The sequence below is a fragment of the Nomascus leucogenys genome, chromosome 22a, assembly GCF_006542625.1.
Source record: "Nomascus leucogenys isolate Asia chromosome 22a, Asia_NLE_v1, whole genome shotgun sequence".
Taxonomy (NCBI): Eukaryota; Metazoa; Chordata; class Mammalia; order Primates; family Hylobatidae; genus Nomascus; species Nomascus leucogenys.
In genome coordinates, this window is record NC_044402.1 from 37,895,356 (window position 1) to 37,915,401 (window position 20,046).

Sequence of the window (20,046 nt, forward strand, 5' to 3'; positions counted from 1 at the left end):
TCAAGCAAGCTGCAGAAATTTGCGTAAGTAACCAGGAGCCGAATGTTAATCACCAAGACAATGGGGAAAATGTCTCCAGGGCATGTCAGAGACCTTCATGGCAGCCCTTCCTGCCACAGGCCTGGAGGCCTAGCAGGAAAAAAATGGTTTCGTGGGCCAGGCCCAGAGCCCCCTTGCTGTATGCAGCCTGGGGACATGGTGCCTGTGTGCCAGCTGATTCAGCTCTAGACATGGCTAAAAGGGGCCAAGGTACAGCTCAAGCTGTGGCTTCAGAGGGTACAAGCCCCAAGCCTTGGCAGCTTCCCTGTGGTGTTGAGCCTGTGGGTGCACAGAAGTCAAGATTTGGTGTTTGGGAACCTCCGCCTAGATTTCAGAGTGTGTATGAAAACACTTGCATGTCCAGGCAGAACTTTGCTGCAGAGGAAGAGCCCTTATGGAGAACCTCTGCTAGGGCAGTGTGGAAAGGAAATGTGGGGTTGGAACCCTCACACAAAGTCCCCATTGAGGCACTACCTAGTGGAACTGTGAAAAGAGGGCCACTGTCCTCCAGATCCCAGAATGGTAGATCCACTGACAGCTTGCACCATGTACCTGGAAAAGCTACAAACACTCAATGCCAGCCCATGACAACATCCAGAATGGAGGCTGTACCCTGCAAAGCCACCAGGGCAGAGCTGCCCAAGGCTGTGGGAGCCCACCTCTTTCATCATCATGCCCTGGGTGTGACATATGGAGTCAAAGGTGATCATTTTGGAACTTTAACGTTTAATGACTGTTTTATTGGATTTTGGACTTGCATGGGGTCTGTAGCCCCTTTGTTTTGGCCAATTTCTCCCATTTTGAATGAGTGTATTTACCCAGTACTTGTAATCCCATTGTATCCAGTAAGGAGCTAACTTGCTTTTGATTTTACAGCCTCATAAATGGAAGGAACTTACCTTGTCTCAGGTGAGACTTTGGACTTGGACTTTTGGGTTAATGCTGAAGTGAGTTAACAACTTTAGGGGACTGTCGGAAGGGCATGATTGTGTTTTGAAATGTTAGGACATGAGATTTGGGAGGGGCCAGAGGCAAAATGATATGTTTTGGATCTGTGTCCCTACCCAAATCTCACCTTGAATTGTAATAATCCCCACATGTCAAGACCGGAACAAGGTGGAGATAATTGAATCGTGGGGTGGTTTCCCCCATGCTGTTCTTGTGAGAGTAAGTGAGCTCTCACAAGATCTGATGGTTTTCTTAGGGGCTTCCCCATTCACTTGGCACTTCTCTCTCCTACCACCATGTGAGGAAGGATGTGTTTGCTTCCCTTTCCACCAAGATTGTACATTTCCTGAGGCCTCCCCAGTCACGCAGAACTGTGAGTCTACTAAACCTCTTTCCTTTATAAATTACCCAGTCTTGGGTATTTCTTCATAACAGCATGAGAATGGACTAATTCATTTAGTGACCATTTCAAAAGTAATACATCCATTTCAAAATGCCTTGTGAAATAAAGCATACTAGGATCTGAAATTACTATGGAATATGGGAATAATCATATTCAGAAGAGTTCAAGATGCACTTTGACTTAATCAGTTTCCTGCCCTTCTCTTCTTGGCTTTACCATTTTTCTCAAAACTTCAAATCTGAGCATTTCTTTGTTCTTCAGAAACCGTGGAAACTGATCAAATCCTGCCACAGTCTTTCCAAAGCCCTTCTTCTGTTATGCTTTTTTCCTACCTGATCAAATCAACTTACAGAAATGTCTTTGCTTATAAAATTTATAGAGAGAAGTAGACTCACCCTCTGCCAAAATGATGAGAACACTAAAAATGGCCGTGATCAAAAAACGAGCACTGTTGGGTTTAATTTGAGCAAAGTGAGTTTTCAGGGGCATAGCCTTAAAAGCTAAAATTATACTAGTCCTTAACTTACTGTCACATGGCCTATTCTCAAAAATAAGATGTTTTCCAAACACATTATGTTTATCCTTTATCTATATAGTTTTATGTGGATCTATTTGATGCAATCAGGGTACCAAAAATAAAGCAAAAAATAAACACATGCAGACATTCATAAGTTTGACCCCACCCCCATTCACAACTCTGATAGGTGTTCCTGTTTTGGCTTATGCTTTCTATAATTTTCTCTGGGAAAGAAGAAAGACACACTGAGTGATGTGAGATTAAAATAGGAAGGACAAGTCTTACCTAAGCAAGTGGATGATTTACATGTGCCACGTGCATGCAGTTTGTTGCAGTATCTCTCAATTATTTATGATACAGGGATAGCACAGATAAAAGAATCATAGCATCTCAAGGTTGGAAGTGCTTAAAGGTCATGCAGTTCAGTCACATATATGATGGTTAATTTAACTCCATAGCTTTCTTCCTGTACCAGGTAGACTTCTAGCATGTGCTTAAATATCTTTAGCTGTGGCAGAAGGCTAGCTCATTTCATCCTTGAGTAATTCCATTAGATTTTGGCTCAATCTAAAGGACAACTCTTTCTATTCCCTCTGTAACTTCCATACCTATTCTATGATAATGAAAGGCAAGGAACGTGCTTTTCAATCTTTGTATCTTGGTGCTTATTACAGTGTTCAACTGATACGTAGTAGGGTTTCATTAAGTGTTTATTGAATAAAATCGAAATACAGAGATAAAAATTGTGTCACCCAGGCCATCTTCTCTTCAGGCCAAATATTCCCCAGTTCCTTTAAGACTTCTTTAGTTATGACTTTAACTTCGTAATCATCCTGGCAACTTCTCATTGAATGACTTTTGTCATCTCTTTCTAAATATGTTGTCTCCAGAATAAAACAGAACACTGGAAGTTTGTTTTTATAAGTACAGAGCATAGTATACTGAAAACTCCATAGACCTAGGGACTACTTTTCAACCAACACAGCCCAGAATTAAAGTATCTCATGTCAGCAGCGACCTCCTACAGAAGGACATTGAGATTAAACCACTCTATCAAGGGTTGCTACTGCAAAATCACACTTTCTTTATGTATATATATATAAAGAACTTTGCTGCAGAGGAAGAGCCCTCATGGACAACCTCTGCTAGGGCAGTGTGGAAAGGAATTATGGGGTTGGAACCCTCACACAAAGTCCCCACTAAGGCACTACCTAGTGGAACTGTGAAAAGAGGGTCACTGTCCTCCAGACACCAGAATGGTAGATCCATATAATTTTATTTTGATATATATATATATATATATATTTATATATATATATGTTTTTTATATATATATATATGTATATATAAGTTATTTTGCCAATACAAGCACAGAATTTAAATATAACCTAATTTGGGACTAGAAACATCTGGTAGGCATCAGACCAGCCCAGATTTGATCCTGATGCTGCTTATTACTGGTTGTGTGATGCTGACAAACTACTCTCATTGCTCTCACTTTGCTTTGTTAATAGGAGACAAAATGTCAATTATTTAGGAGTTATCTTTTGAGAGACAATTGGAAGAACAGAAGGGCCACTTAGTGAATTAGGAAATACTACAGGAGGAGAAATTTGATAATAAGTGGAGACTTGGCATTAAAAATTCTGTTTTATATGTATTAAGTTGGAATGCCTGTTAAACAATTAAATGGTAATATCAAGTAGGAAGTAGAAAATACAGGCCAGGAATACAGGAGGAAGAATAGTCTAGGCTAGAAATATAAATCTGGAAACTCAAAGATGTAGAGATATATATATATATATATATATGGATGTAGATATATATATATGTATATGAAGTCATGAGAATTGGTAAGTTTCCTTGAGAATGAGAATAGAGAAGAGTATACTTGAGCCCTCCAATATTGGAAAGAAACAGTGATGGATACCAAAAAAGAGAGAGAGAGAGAGAGACAAGTGGGATAGGAGGGGAAAGCATAGATGGTGAAATCTTGGAAGGTACAGAGTCTCAAGACAAAGAACTTAATTACCACTACCTTCTGTCAAATTATCCTGAAATGTGGAGAAATCTGAAGATTTGTACATTATCTCCAGTCAATCTCCAGCCCCTGGAACACTGCCTCATAAACTGCAGGCCGTCATTAAATGGTAAATATTATTATTTTAGATCTTGACTCAGTCATCCAAAATATTCATTTTATATCTTTCAGCTTTCATAGTTTCGCCCAATCACAAATTTAGAATAGAAGACATGACAAGTGCATAATAAATGGTTCTTCAGGGCTGAAATATATTGGCTAACCAGTACCCCTTTGATATGTTACGAATACAGTTATGATACTTTTAATTGTGGTAGTATTTTCTCCATATTTTTCTTTTTTGCACCAAGGAATAGTGTAGAAGACCTAACCCATTGTTCTGCCACTGAAGAATATGTTACTTATAATCAGTTATCCAATATTACAGCCTAATAAGTCTGAAAGTGTATATTGTTTGGCCATGTCCCCACCCAAATCTCATCTTGAATTCCCACATGTTGTGGGTGGGACCTGGTGGGAGGTAATTGAATTATGGGCACAGGTCTTTCTCATGCTGTTCTCATGATAGTGAATAAGTCTCCCGAGATCTGATGGTTATTATAAGGGGGAGTTTTCCTGCACAAGCTGGATGCCTGCCGCCACCCATGTAAGATATGACTTGCTCCTCCTTGCCTTCTGCTATGATTGTGAGGCCACCCCAGTCACCTGGAACTGTAAGTCCAATTAAGCCTCTTTCTCTTGTAAATTGCCCAGTCTCAGTATGTCTTCATCAGCAGTGTGGAAACAGACTAATACAAAGAGAAATCGGTTTATCTGACATAACTTTCCGTAGTGAATTTATGCTGGTCTTGATGATCCTTTAACTCTGTACCTAACATCTTCACAACTATAAATTTTTTAAACTTGTATAAGACTAAAGACATTCTGTGGATTGTTTATGTATTTTTCTGTTCTCTATTTTTTAAAACTTGAAAAGTATACTTCCTCATCTTCAGGTCTCTGACACTTTTTCCATTATCAATGATTACATATGAAATTGCTAGCTTGAATTCACTGTGAACACCTTTGTAGATACAACATTTTTATGCATTTTTTATGCACCAACGTTGATGTTATTGATTAATTAACTCAAATTTTCACTTACTCTGAGATAGTGGGCAAGTTACTTAAGCTTCCATTTCCTCATTTGTAAAATGTGGGTGTAATAATTTTTAACTTTTAGGCCTTGTAAATGTACATGAGAGTTTAAACAGAATAAGCAGAAAAGCATAGCATACAGTACAATGTCTGGCATTTTTATTAAGTATCCAAATATAAAATATAATTTCTTTACTTCCTTGGAGTTCCCAATTGCTCTTTTTCAGAGATAATTCTCTTTGTCAGAGAAGGCAAAACTAACAAAACAAGTGGGAATCCTTTCATTTAATCATTAATTCTCTACCTTGGTATCCTGAGGTAAACCCAGCCTTCCATGTTGTGCTTCAATTTTTCCTTCAAAGTTTTGTAAACCTCTGCTTATTTTAATCCTTTTTTTTTTTTTTTTTTTTTTTTTTGAGACAAGTTTCACTCTGTCGCCAGGCTGAAGTGCAGTGTGCGCGATCTCTGCTGACTGCAACCTCCGCCTCCCTTGGGGTTCAAGCAATTCTCCTGCCTCACCCTCCAGAGTACCTGGGACCACAGGCACGCACCACAATGCCCAGCTAATTTTTGTATTTTTAGTAGAGACCATGTTGGCCAGGATTGCCTCCATCTCTTGGACCTCATGATCCGCCCACCTCGGCCTCTTAAAGTGCTGGGATTACACGCATGCTCCACCTTGCCCAGCCTTGAAACTTTATCTCCTTTGTTCTGACTACTTGTGTCTTTGCCATCTTTCAGTCTTTAACATTCTTTGTTCCTTTTAAAATCAGAACTAATTAGATGGTGACTTTTTAAGATAGTTCTCTTAACCCTCCTTAAAAATATAAACATTATAGTCAAATTAATTTAATTTTTTAAAAACGTTTTATTTTCTTGATTCAGTATCCATTTGAGAAGTTATGAATCCATTCTAATATTTTCTCTGAATGTTTTGAAGCCTCTCTTGATAGAATCTAGTGTATACAATTTTCTATATCTAGCCTTCTCTCTTGAGATTATAAACTCTAAGTTGAACTGGTTTACTTCTCCCAAGATTTCTGTAACTTCCTTTCAATCAACCAATTTAGATTCAGAAAAGAAGTTTTCTCCACATCATTTTATGGGAGATGATATTTGTCAGCAATTAAGTATGTCTCATAATTTGTTGTGCTTTTACTCTATGGAGATATCCAGTAAAGGACATTCTAGTAATTAAAGTCCCCAACAAGTATATCTTTTATCTCTGCCAATTTTTAAAATTAAATGTCAGGACTATAGTAATAATTTCTTATCCTGATTAGGAAGTCCACAGTAGCTGTAAAGGTACTATTACCTAGTGATTAAAGGCATATATTCTGGAAGCAGACTCAGGTTCTTATCTGTCCCTACCACCTTGTAGGTGGACTGTGATAGGTAAATTACATTCCTTGCCCCAGTGTTCTCATTTTTTTTTAAAGGTGAACAATAGCAATACATGTCTCATGCGTTTGTTAGAAGAACTGGATAAAACCGTCTGTGTAATGCTCTTGGCCTACAGCCTGGAACATAGTAAAAGCTCAATTAATGGCATCCGCTTTTTAATTATCCACCTTGTTCCCTCTAGAGTTTGCTTCTTTGTAATCATTTCATTGGTATTCCATGAATTATGATGGATTCAAAACGCTCAGTTTGTTAATTTATATTCTGTATCACAAAAGTCAGTGGAAAATACAAGACACTTACACCACTCAGAGATTCTTAAGCATACAACCTCAGTTAACGCTTGTATATATTCCTTAAACTAGTTCACATAATCTCATTTTTTGTCAGTTGCGTAATTCCTTCCCATATTCTCTCCAGACTTTTATAAGGTAGAATATCTAAACCATGTATGATGCCAACTATAACTATTATTTATTTCATTTGCATTTTCCTTCACATTATGATGTCATTACCTTGTCGTATACCAGTAATCAAGAGTGATGCATTTGCACTTTAGACTCAGCTGTATCCTTTGGTCAATCTCCAACTGAGTTATTGTCTGATCTCACATTTATGGTACTAAGAACATAAGTACTCAGTAGTCTCATCCTTATTTATACTGTTACCTCACAATATCTTATCAACTTGTAAGGTTTTTAATAAATTTTATGACATAACTCAAGTTATTTTTCTTATTTATGTATCACTGTTTTCTTTGATTTAATGGAATTCCCTTCTCAACAGTATTGTGTGCTCAACAGCTACCATCTGCCTATAATAATATCCATTCTATTGCATGCTTATTTATAATTTTTTTATTCTTATGTAACAACAAACTTAGAGAGAAATTTGCAAGCACCATACAAAACACTTTTCTGAATTATACGAAAGTAAAATGCTGGTACAAACCTACAGATCTGAGAAGCTCATGAATCCCAAATAGGATAAACTCAAAGAAAATTATGCCCAGTCACTTCATAATCAAACAGAAGAAAACCAAAGATAAGAAACATTTTTAAAAGTAGCCAGAGGAAGGCCGAGCATGGAGGATCATGCCTGTAATCCCACACTTTGGGAGGCTGAGGCGGGCAGATCACTTGAGGCCAGGAGTTCAAGAGCAGCCTGGGCAACATGGCAAGACCCCATCTCTACTAAAAATACCAAGCTGGGTGTGGTGGTACAAGGCTGTGGTCTCAGCTACTTGGGGGGCTGAGGAAGGAGACTCACTTGAACCCAGGAGGTGAAGGCTGCAGTGAGCCGAGATCACACCACTGCACTCCCGCCTGCGTGACAGAGCAAGAGCCTGCCACAAAAAAAAAAAAGTAGAAGAAAACACACGTTACATACAGAGAATAAACGGTAGAATAACTGCAGATTTCTCATCCGAAATCATGAGTGCTAGAAATCAGTGGTCAAAATATCCTTCAGGAATGAAAGTGAAATAAAAACATTCTGAGATTAAGGAAAACCAAGAGAATTTGTTACCAGCAAACCTGCTATGAATGTTAAGGGAAGTCTGTCAACTGAAGAGACATGGTATCAGAGGGAAAACTTGGAACTATAGGAATGAAAGAAAAATAAGAGAAATGGTAAATATTTGGGTAAATATACTCTTTTTCTCCTATTATGTTCTTTATTGTGTGACTTTTGAAACAAAAAAATTATAATATTGAGGGAGAATGGTTTAATGTCTTCAGATATAACATGCATGATAACTATAACCTAAAGGAGGTTAAATGGGACATATATGGCTGTAAGGCTTCCATATTTTACTTGAAGTAGTAAAATATTAACTATAAGTGCACTAGAAAATTAGATACACACATTAATCCCTGGAGCAACAGCTAAAACTTAATACAAAAAGATTTAGTCAAAAAGCTAATGGATGAATTAAAATGGAATACTTAAAAAAAAAATTCAGGTAACCCAAAAGAGAATATTAAAGAGATAAAAAAACAAACAAAATTCGAAATGAATAAACTGAAAAAAAATTTTAAAGGATAAACTTAAATCTAAATATATTAATAATGACTTTGAATGCAAATTATCTAAATGCAACAATTAAAAAACAGAGATTGCCAGACTGAATTTGAAAAAAAAAAATATATGCTCTCTACTACAAAATGCCACTTTAATTACGGTTAAATAGTGAAAGTAACAGTACAGAAAAAGATACCATGTAAACACTCACCAAAACAAAGCTGCTTTGACTATAATGTGAGAAAATGTAGATTTCAGGGTGAGGAATATTGCCAGGTATAAAGATATGCATTACATAACAATAAAAAGATTGATTCACTAAGAAGACACAACAAATCTAAATGTGTATGCACCTAACAACAAAGGACTTGAAATATATGAAGCGAAAACCAATAGAACTGAAAGGAAAAATAGACAAGTCCACAATTATACTTAGAGACATAAACACTCCTCTTGCATCCCACATGTAAATAATAGTACAGAGATCCATAATCTCCAAGGATATGGAAGGCCTGAGAAACATTATCAGACCACTTTATTTAATTTTTCTCATGGCATACCCTATCTATAAACAGCAGAATACACACTCTTTTCAAGTGTACTCAGCAAATTCACTAAGATAGGCCATATTCTGGGCCATGTTTTGAAATTAAACAACACACTTCTAATTTTTTTGACCACATCTTTGATATGTTTAACCCACATGATGTGGGGCAGGGTGAACACGGCTGCTTGAAGAGACTATGCAGGGTTAAGTGACTAATTTGTAACTTGTACAATTTCAATGTCAAATTTGCTTCTGAACTATCAAAATATAACATTTTCTAGTGTATCAATCTTACAGGTACAAATTGATATTAAAATAGATGAGCTAGGCTGGGCACAGTGGCTCACGCCTATAGTCCCAGCACTTTGGGAGGCCAAGTCAGGAGGATCACCTGAGATTGGAAGTTTGATACCAGCCTGACCAACATAGAGAAATCCTGTCTCTACTAAAAATACAAAATTAGCCAGGTGTGGTGGCGTGTGCCTGTAGTCCCAGCTACTCAGGAGGCTGAGGCGGGGGAATCACTTGAACCCGGGAGGCGGAGGTTGCAGTGAGCCGAGATCGTGCCACTGCACTCCAGCCTGGTGACAGAGCAAGACTCCGTCTCAAAAAAAAAAAAAAAAAAAAGATGAGCTAAAGTCAGAGTAAAAAAGCAAAAACCCTTGAAATGTATACATCTCTTTTAAGCAAAGATTTATACATCTCTTTTAAGCAAAGCAAGATGAGTATTACCCATTCATTAAAGATGCCCCTTCTATTTTAAAATACTGTTGGTTATAATGCAAGTTACTTCGGGTAATTGAAAGTAATTACAATCTTGGTATTCAGAAACTATCTCTTAATCCATGTGGCTAGAACTGAGAGGGTTTCATCACAGTTATCCGGACAACAGTTATTACTCTTTCTGGCCATCATCATCCTCTATTACATACCGTCTTGTACTGACTCCCATTCAGCATCTTGGGCTGTCATTAACACAATACCCTTTCTTGATTCATAACAAAAGGAGCTTAGAATGTGTTTTATCATCTTTAGCTTCCTGGTGTTTGTCAAATACTCTTGTTTTACAAGTAGTTTTCTTGTAGGACCGTGAGTGTATCTGCATAATTTTTCATCAAGGCAATAATGTAGGATCCTAAATCACAAGCATTCTTTGCAAGTCCCTTAAGTGTGGTATAATTTGGAACCAGCAATCCATTTCAAATTCGAAAAATTAAAGGGGAAATAGCCAAGCACGAGTTGGAGGAGCAGGACTGACTCCCACACCTGCAATTTCAACCAAATGACATAAAATGCCAAGCCATTATTCTTCCAATTTAGCTTCCTCAGCTTTCATGTCCTAAACCGAATTCATTCTAAAAGTAATCAAATCAGATAAGGACTGAGGAGGGAGGGGGAATGCTAATGATGCAGCCGGAGGAAACAGTTGGAGGGTTCTGGTGTTTTAACATTCAGGTTATTTTATGGAGCATATTTTAAAATGATTTTTCCAGGTTAGTTTAATTGGAGTATCAGAAATCCTTTCATCTGTTTTGACAATTGAAATGATGATGTGCAGCCTGCACTGTGTTTATACTGTTCGAGATAGGAACATCCATACTGATGCTCCAGCTACTGAAAATTTAAAAGGACAGGAGCAGCTAAAGGCCGATTAGCCATGGAGAACATTAGCTTCCATACTTCTTAGACAGAGCCAGACATTACGTCAAGCATGACAACCCACTGTAGCATAAAAGTATTAGTGGCCTCCAAGTCTCAGGCTTACCCTCAAGTTATTTCATTAAAATATAAAATTATGTTGACCTAATTTTTTGACAGGTTTTGAAGAGAGCAAAGATTTCCTTTCTCACCATACCTCCCTTTACTCCCTCTCCATCTCGCCATAACTCTGGGGAGTTTGCCAGCTTCAAGTCACTGCAGACTGCCAATCCCTTTTATTTTAATCAAGGTAGAAGCCCCAGCCTTAAATGCTTTCTTTCCTCATCTCCAAACATGCATGCTGAGGCTCTTCATTGGCATGAGAACTTTCAATAGCAGTAACTCTTAGTGTCCTTGGGGAGAAGAGAGCTACTCAGCATTCAGTGGAGAAGCCGGAACCGCCTGGATCGGTCTCATTATGTAGGCCATATGCAATAAGCCACAGTACCTAACAGCTGCTGGTGGTAGGATTAAGGGGAAAATATTTAATTTGATGCAGAAGCACGTGCGTGCGATTTCAGCTGTAGCTCTTACCTGCTCCCTAGGGTGTGTGTTAGATATATGGTGTAACGCAGAAATCATTTAATTGTGTCAACACAATGTTAGGGTGTTTGTTTAAAGTAAAAATTAGTTTTTGCAGCATAAATTGATTAGTTGACAGGCTATTTGACTGTCACAGAGGCTACTGGATACAAAAAAAAAATTGGCTTGGTTAATCTGAGCAAAGGGGTACAACTCCTTTGAGATCAGGGGAAATACAAGCAATGTAAATTTGGATTAGTCTTTTCTGTAAATCAATAAAACAACAGGGATGTGTGGAGAATAGGCTAGATCATCTATCAAACTGGTTTTTATTGTGTTTCTATTTCTATCCCTAGTAAACATGTTCCTTCAGTTTCCCGTGAATAAAAGCATTTGACAAAGGAATAAAAATGGACCGGAGTTCACTGTAGATGCGATGCCAATGACAAAAAGGAGGGGGTGGGGGAGGTGGCAAGTAAAGATGAGAATCAGAAAGGCTGCTTCCTGCAATCTCAAAGCTAGATCATTCTAAAATTCTCAGGTGACAGGTGGTGAAAGTGAAGATAGATTTTGTGTATCTACTGCAATGAAGACTGCACCTTATGCAGAATACTAATCAAGATTTTTTTTTAAGGAAACCGCATTGTCTTAACAGGTTTCAAAAGAAATAGAGGTGCACACAGGCACACACACAAAAGAAATTGGTTAAGAAAGCTTATGTAGCAATCAAGATTTCTCCCTACCAATCACTTTCCATCACAGAAGAAATAACTAACGTGCTGAAATAAGAAAACACTAATTTTTTTGGCCCAGTGGAGGACCCTGCTCTTTTTAAATAGCCTTCTTGTTCTTTAAGACCTTTTTATAGGCAAATATTTCACCTGATTGCTTTAATTGAGGGAAATCCTTTTATCTGTGTAGACAGTTTGCATTGTCATTGTGTTTTACCTTTTGGTGCATACAGAATCCCATTTTAAGACTGCCCACCCCAAGCTACACAGCACACTGAGATACTGCAGAGAATAAGAGAGAAAATGCAGGTTTCAGAACCGAGGAGCAGCACGTTATACTGCAGCAGTAGAGGCGAGCGAGGCAGAGCGGTACAAATCTTCCCTTCCGAGCGTTTGAAAGATGGGGGCGTCTTTGTGGCATTATCTTCCCAGGTGCCCCAGATGGCACAGTGTACTTCTAATGGAAAACCATTCATCTGGCGCTGGGTCTGTACGTGTTGTATATCACGATGGTTCATGGAGGAAACGAGCTCAGACAGCTTTAGCAGAAGGCGCAGAGCATGTGGTTGCAAAGGCATAATGGAAGAGAGGCACAAAAGGGCAGGCGAATGAGTCAGAGACAGGGGAAGGGGAGAAGAAGGCTGTTATTTCTGTGTAATTCCCCAGGATCCACTCCTGCTTGGGTTGGCGGTGAGAAAAAACCAATTCAATTTGAAGGTGGCTCAGGGTAAATGAACCAGGGAATTGAGCTGCTGGAATCTAATTATGGACCCCCCAAATTACTACTACCTGCCCAGCAGAAAAGTCAAATGGCTACACCAGCCAAAAGAGTTAAGGGAAGTTGGCAGAATAAGCAGTCCAGAAGGAGAAGGTTTGCAAACCTTCCAGATTCTATCTCTACAACTCTTAGAAGTGATTTTTTTTTTTTTTAATGCTAATGCCCTAGGCATTGAAGACTGCAAAGCAGAGGGTATGGCCAAGGGAAGGGCAGGTATAGGACTTCAAGATCTGAAAGTCCGGCAGCATTTCCACATACTCTGGGGAAAGGTGGTACCCCTAGAGTCACCATCTTCTCCCTCAAGGCAGTGTTTCCTAAAGGGAAGCTTCATAGGAACAAGGACCTATTGCGGTGGCTCACGCCTGTGGTCCCAGCACTTTGGGAGGGTGGGCGGATCACAAGGTCAAGAGATCGAGACCATCCTGGCTAACACAGCGAAACCCCATCTCTACTAAAAATACAAAAAAACAGCCAGGTGTGGTCGTGGGCGCCTGTAGTCCCAGCTACTCGGGAGACTGAGCAGGAGAATGGCGTGAACCCGGGAGGCAGAACTTGCAGTGAGCCGAGATCACGCCACTGCCCTCCAGCCTGGGCAGCAGAGCGAGACTCCATCTCAAAAAAAAAAAAAAAAAAAAGCAAACTACCCAGCTCCCTAGGGGGAAATAGTCAATGAGCTCAGATACTATCACAGGAGTGAAGGCAGGGTGGGAATAGAACTGCAGGATTGGTCCTCTGACCTAACACCTTGTTTCCCGGCATCATGTGTTCAATTCAACTTTCAGATATCTGCTTATTCAAGGGAAACTTACCTTTAGACTTGGACCTTATATATTTCTTTTTGAGGAGAAATATAGCAGGATCTCTTAACATAGTCTGGAGAAAATGAAACTGGACTTGGAGTCAAGACATCCAGTGCAGTCCTGACATTCTCTAAGACATGTAACTTTGAGAAACTATTTTCAGTGTCATTTTAAGCTCGTTTGAAAATAAGGAGTTGAGTTAGAAAATCTTCAAGATCTATCCCAGCTTCTAAATCTGAGGACCTCCAATAAAAGAATATTTTATAGTGTTTTCTCAATTAAATATAGTCCCACATTGGTACAAAAGACATGGAATTAACCCCTAGAACAATAAAAGTCCCAGCAGCTGCTGTCACCTTTGAAATTGATTTCCTGGCTCTTCCTTCAAACCTTTATTCACATACAACAAATCAAAATTTACATAAAAGGCAAATTCTGCTTTTATTTACTGTGTGATTATCACCATTGCCACTGCTGATTTCTCCCCAAAGCCTTGTAACTACAGTTGCCTAGATTTCATATAGATCCCTGAGGGCAGAAGAGAGCCAATAAATCCAAAGGAAATAAGTGAAATGGAATATGTTACCCTTGTCTGTTTTAGCCAGGAATGTAAAATTATGTTTCAAGATGTCAATTAAATGAGCAGCTACAATTTTCCCCATAAAGAATGCTACCACGATGAAAATTGTACAGAAATAGTAATAAAACACATTTAAAAACTTAGCTAACCATGGCATACTTGAATGAAAAGAACACAATCAACTGTCTATGCCTTAATATGGGATTGCCACACTGTGTTAATCCCAGGCTGGTTTCCCTGTTACCTAACACATGTTCAGATGGCAGATGAGCTCAGAGAATTTGAATTTATTTTATTACCAATCTAAGCCAATCATACTTAAGTAGAAAAACTTTTAACAGAAAAGGTATGATGCATCCCCCAAACAAATAAAAATATTTGCAGTTTATCCATTCATTGGATAAAAAATTGAGAGTTTGTCATGCAGAATATTATGTGCTGACACTTTGGAAGATGACAATGTGACTTCACATTTCTAAGGGTTTTTTTTTCCTTGCTTAATTTAAAGCCACCAAAGTGGTGTTGGGAGTCATCAGTGGTTCAATAAAACTTGAATGATTTGGGTGATGGTAACTGACACATACCATTGTTCTCCATCCTATTAACTAATAAGTCAGTCTTTCCCTTAGTGTAACTCTTGCAGTTAATAAGGGGGCTCATTTACTTGTCACCAGAACAATGTAAGTGAAAAGACTAGATTTAGAGAGCAAAGCAGCAGCAAGTGCAGACTCAGGAGCATAACCCAGACCATCCCCACCCCATCACAGAGCAGAGAGCAGATCAAAGCTGCCACCTGGGGGCATTCCTTCTGATTTGTAGGTTTACCTTGCAATCGAAGCAGACAGATTTTTTTTTCTTTTATTTCAAAAACCTCTTATGTACTCATTCCAGCACCAGGCTAGCAGACATTTAGGACCAGGGCAAAGTTTCTCTGTCTGTCGATACACCCTTCTTTTCTATGCCTATGCCATTCCCCAAGTCCTCCTTAAACAATAGAAAATAGTGAGCAAATCTAGAACCATATCTACGCAAGTCCCAAAATATAGTTTGTCTAATTTTGCAGTCACTTTATGTAGCAATTATCTGTACCTTCACATAATTGATTGCATCAGCTATTTGAAGGTTGTTGGTGAGAAAGGGATTGCTCAATTAAGAGGTGGTCATCCAATCCAATTAGCTTAATCATTTGACCTTAACCAGTATGATTCAGTTATTTGAATCATGGAGCAGACAGATTGAATTGAGCATTTTAAAATTGATCTTTTTTCTCTGTGATTAACTTTAATGATGACATAAATAACAAATGTGATGCAAAAATGGATAAACTGGTGACTTTCCGAATAACTCTTGTTTTTCAGGATAACCAAAGATTACTGAGTAATAAATCTAATTGAAAAATTTTTTAAGCATTTCCAAGTTCAAGATGCTGTATTAGACACCGCAGAAAGACAAGGTGACTCACATCTAGTTCCTCACTTGAAATGTTTGATCTTAAGCAGAAGACAAGTACATAAACAGGTATTCACATTGCAAAGAACAATACAACCTGCTAAATAAAGTTATAATAATAAGTAATGAGAGCAATTAATTCTGAGAGAGAGAAGGCAGAAAAGGCTTGGGGCTGGGACTTGGAGGGAGAGAAAAATAATTAAAGGTAGAGAAATGAAATGCCTTCAGGGCCAGCCAGGTGATATAAATATGAGAAATTCAAGAGAGTTAGAGCCTGAGGAAAATCATACCATCAATGCCCATCAAAAGGATCTGAAAGTCAATTTTAAAAACTATTTCTTGGCAAACAAAATTATAACTGTGGGTCTTATTGGACCTACCTTTGTCATATGAACTTCATTTAGTTAGAAATAGAATGATCGAGAAAGCATTGTACGATGAAGAAGCAGAATGCACTGAGTGCCAGGCACTGTCTCCTCCCTAACTGTCATCCTTTTTCTCCCAGACCACTTTTATTCTTAATCCTGTAACCTCTGGGATTTAGACCAAACAATTGAGTCCCACACACTAGGACTCAACATTCAAACGTCTTTCCTATTTGTTTTGGCCTTGCTCCCTTAGGAATGATAACAGAACTTTACCCTGAACTCATGCCCCCTCAAAGTATCCCAGGCTTTAGAACAGAGTTCCTAATGCATTCCTAATGCTTATTTAGATCCCTAGGTTTGTAACCAGCCAGTCATCCGGTTCACCCCAGCCAGTTACGTAGACCCTTTGGAATTATCATTCAGCCTTGTACTGGTCTCTCTACCCAGAGCCTGTGGTGCCCCAAGTCTCAACCCAGTGGAGTGAATGCTGCCATCTGCTGACAGATTTCCCTGGTGCCAACTCCCTGTGAATCCTGCCTTTCTGAATACCACCTGCTGGTGCTGGGTTCCCTGCTGCTACACTTCACCAGACATCAGGAAGCACATATCCCTAGACCTTCCTGCCAGCACCACCCCCATTGTTGGTTGGCATACACTGGGGTAGCAGAATTCTGCCCATCTGACTCATCCTCAGCATCTACAGCATGCCCATCCCAGCAGAGCTGGGGACATCTAGGGGTCTAGGACTCAGCCCTTTCATTTTTAGACATATTCTTCTATTATACACAGAGTTTTGCTGAGGAGTTCTCTGAGTTACGATGAAACTTGTTCTATTAAAAACATCAAGTAGATAATTCACGTAACAAATATTCATTGCCCCTTGCCATGCGCCAGGCCATGTTCTAGGCTTTGGGGACATAACCATGAACAAAACACACACAAACTCCTGCCTTTATGGAACTGACATTTTTGTGCAGTAGACAGAAAACAGATAATAAGTAAAATACATAGTATGTTAGACAGTGGTAAGTGCCGAAAAAAAAAGTAAGCAGAAAAGGAGGATATAAATTGCCATGGGGATGGGATGTTGAAATTTTAGATAGAAAGGCCAGGGAAACCTCTCTGAGAGGGTGAATTTTAAGTAAAGATACAAAGAACATGAGTAAGTGGCTAGGGGAATTATATGGTTTGTCTGTGTCCTCACCCAAATATCATCTTGAACTGTAGTTCTCATAATCCTCATGTGTCATGGGAGGGACCCAGTAGGAGGTAATTGAATCACGTGGGCAGTTACTTTCATGCTGTCCTCGTGATAGTAAATGAGTTTTCACAAGATCTGATGGTTCTATAAGGGGCTTTCCCCGCTTTCACTCTGCACTTCTCCTTGCTGCTGCCACATGAAGAAGGACGTGTTTGCTTCCCCTTCCACCATAATTGTAAGTCTCTTGAGGCTGCCCCAACCCTGAAGAACTGTGAATCAGTTAAACCTCTTTCCTTTATAAATTACCCAGTCTTAGGTATGTCCCTATAGCAGTGTGAAAACAGACTAATACAATAAATTGGTACTGGTAGAGTAGGGTGCTGCTGTAAAGATACCGGAAAATGTAGAAGTGACTTTGGAACTGGGTAACTGGCAGAAGTTGGAACAGTTTGGACGGCTCAGAAGAAGATAGGAAAATGTGGGAAAGTTTGGAACTTCCTAGAGATCTGGAGGGCTCAGAAGACAAGAACATGTGGGAAAGTTTGGAACTTCCTGGAGACTTATTGAATGGCTTTGACCAAAATGCTGATAGTGAATGGACAATAAAGTCGAGGCTGAGTGGTCTCAGATGGAGATGAGGAACTTGTTGGGAACTGGAGTAAAGGTCACTTTTGCCATGCAAAGAGATTGGTGGCATTTTGCTCCTCCCTCAGAGATCTGTGGAACTTTGAACTTGAGAGAGATAATTTAGGGTATCTGGCAGAAGAAATTTCTAAGCGGCAAAGTGTTCAAGAGGAAGCAGAATATAAAAGTTTGAAAAATTTGCAGCCTGACAATGCAGTAGAAAACAAAAACCCATTTTCTGGGGAGAAATTCAAGCCTTCAAAGGAAATTTGCATAAGTAATGAGGAGCCAAATGCTAATCACCAAGACAATGGGGATAATATCTCCAGAGCACGTCAGGACCTTCATGGCAGCCCCTCCTATCATAGGCCCTGGCCAAGGAGGAAAACATGATTTTCCAGGTCCAGGTCCCCATGCTGTGTGCCGCCTCAGGTCTTGGTGCCCTGCATCCCAGCTGCACCAGCCATGGCTAAAAGGGGCCGACATACAGCTTGAGCTGTGACTTTAGAGGGTGCAAGCCCCAAGCCTTGGCAGCTTCCATGTGGTGTTGAGCCTGCAGGTGCACAGAAGTCAAGATTTGATGTTTGGGAACCTCCACCTAGATTTTAGAGGATGTATGGAAATGTCAGCATGTTCAGGCAGAAGTTTGCTGCAGGGGCAGAGCCCTCATGGAGAACCTCTGCTAGGGCAGTGCAGAAGGGAAATGTGGGATTAGAACCCCTACACAAAGTCCCCACTGGGGCACTGCCTAGTGGTGCAGTGAAAAGAGGGCCATTATCCTCCAGACCCCAGAATGGTAGATCCACTGACAGCTTCCACCGGTTGCCTGCAAAAGCCACTGACACTCAACACCAGCTGATGAAAGCAGCCAGAAGAGGGGGCTGTACCCTGCAAAGCCACAGGGGTGGAGGTGCCCAAGGCAGTGGGAGGCCACCTCTTGCATCAGCATGACCTGGATGTGAGACATGGGGTCAAAGGTGACCATTTTGGAACTTTAAGGTTTAATAACTGCCTTACTGGATTTTGCACTTAAATGGGGCCTGTAGCCCCTTTGTTTTGGCCAATTTTTCCCATTTGGAATGGGTGTATTTACCCAATGCCTGTACCCCCATTGTATCTACTAAGTAACTACCTTGCTTTTGATTTTACAGGCTCAGTGGTGGAAGGCACTTGCCTTGTCTCAGATCAGACTTTGGACTTGGACTTTTGAGTTAATGCTGGAATGCATTGGGGGACTGTTGGAAGGGCATGATTGTGTTTTGAAATGTGAGGACATGAGATTTAGGAGGGGCCAGGGGCAGAATAATATAGTTTGACTGTGTCCCCATCCAAATCTCTTCTTGAACTGTAGTTCTCATAATCCCCATGTGTCATGGTAGGGACACAGTGGGAGGTAATTCAATCATGGGTGCAGTTACCTCCATGTTGTTCTCCTGATAGAGAGTGAGTTCTCATGAGATCTGATGGTTTTATAAGGGGCTTTTCCCCCACTTTGCTCTGCACTTCTTCTTGCTGCCACCATGTGAAGGAGGATGTGTTTGCTTCCCTTTCTGCCATGATTGTAAGTTTCCTGAGGCTTCCCCAGCCCTGCAGACTGTGAGTCAATTAAACCTTTCCTTTATACATTACCCATTTCAGTTATGTCCTTATAGCAGCATGAGAATGAACTAATACAGGGAATTTCTCTGAAAAATTATAGGCGAAGAAACAGCAGTGAAAAGTCTCTGAGTGTGACTATCTCAGGACATCCTGGAAGGCTAGAGTATTAGAGCAGAGAGAACTAAGGGTCATTTAGGAGGAGAAGCTTGTAGGTTCTAAAAAAGGACTAAGACTTTACTCTGAGTGAGATGGAACCCACTAGAATATTTCAGGTAGAGGAGTAACGTGGCATGAATTATTGTCTGCACATATAAGTCAGGAGGCCAGTTAGAAGGAAACTGTGGTGATCGAAGTCCAAGCTGAGGGTGGCTTATACAGGTGGGCACTAGATTTATGTAGTAATTGTCAAGGATGCCTGCAGACAGGTAGGAAGAGGTGTCATGGAAAGATCCAGATTAAAGGGGCCTTGAATGATATGCTAACTATTTCAGACCTTATTATTTTAAATATAAGAAAGAATTTTTAGAAAAATAACTCCAGCAGAAATATTGAAGGTAATTTGCAGAGAAGAAAAGAAAGACAAAGAGAGGCATTAGCAGGCTCTTGTATTGGACGAGGCAAAATATAACAGAAAGCTCAAC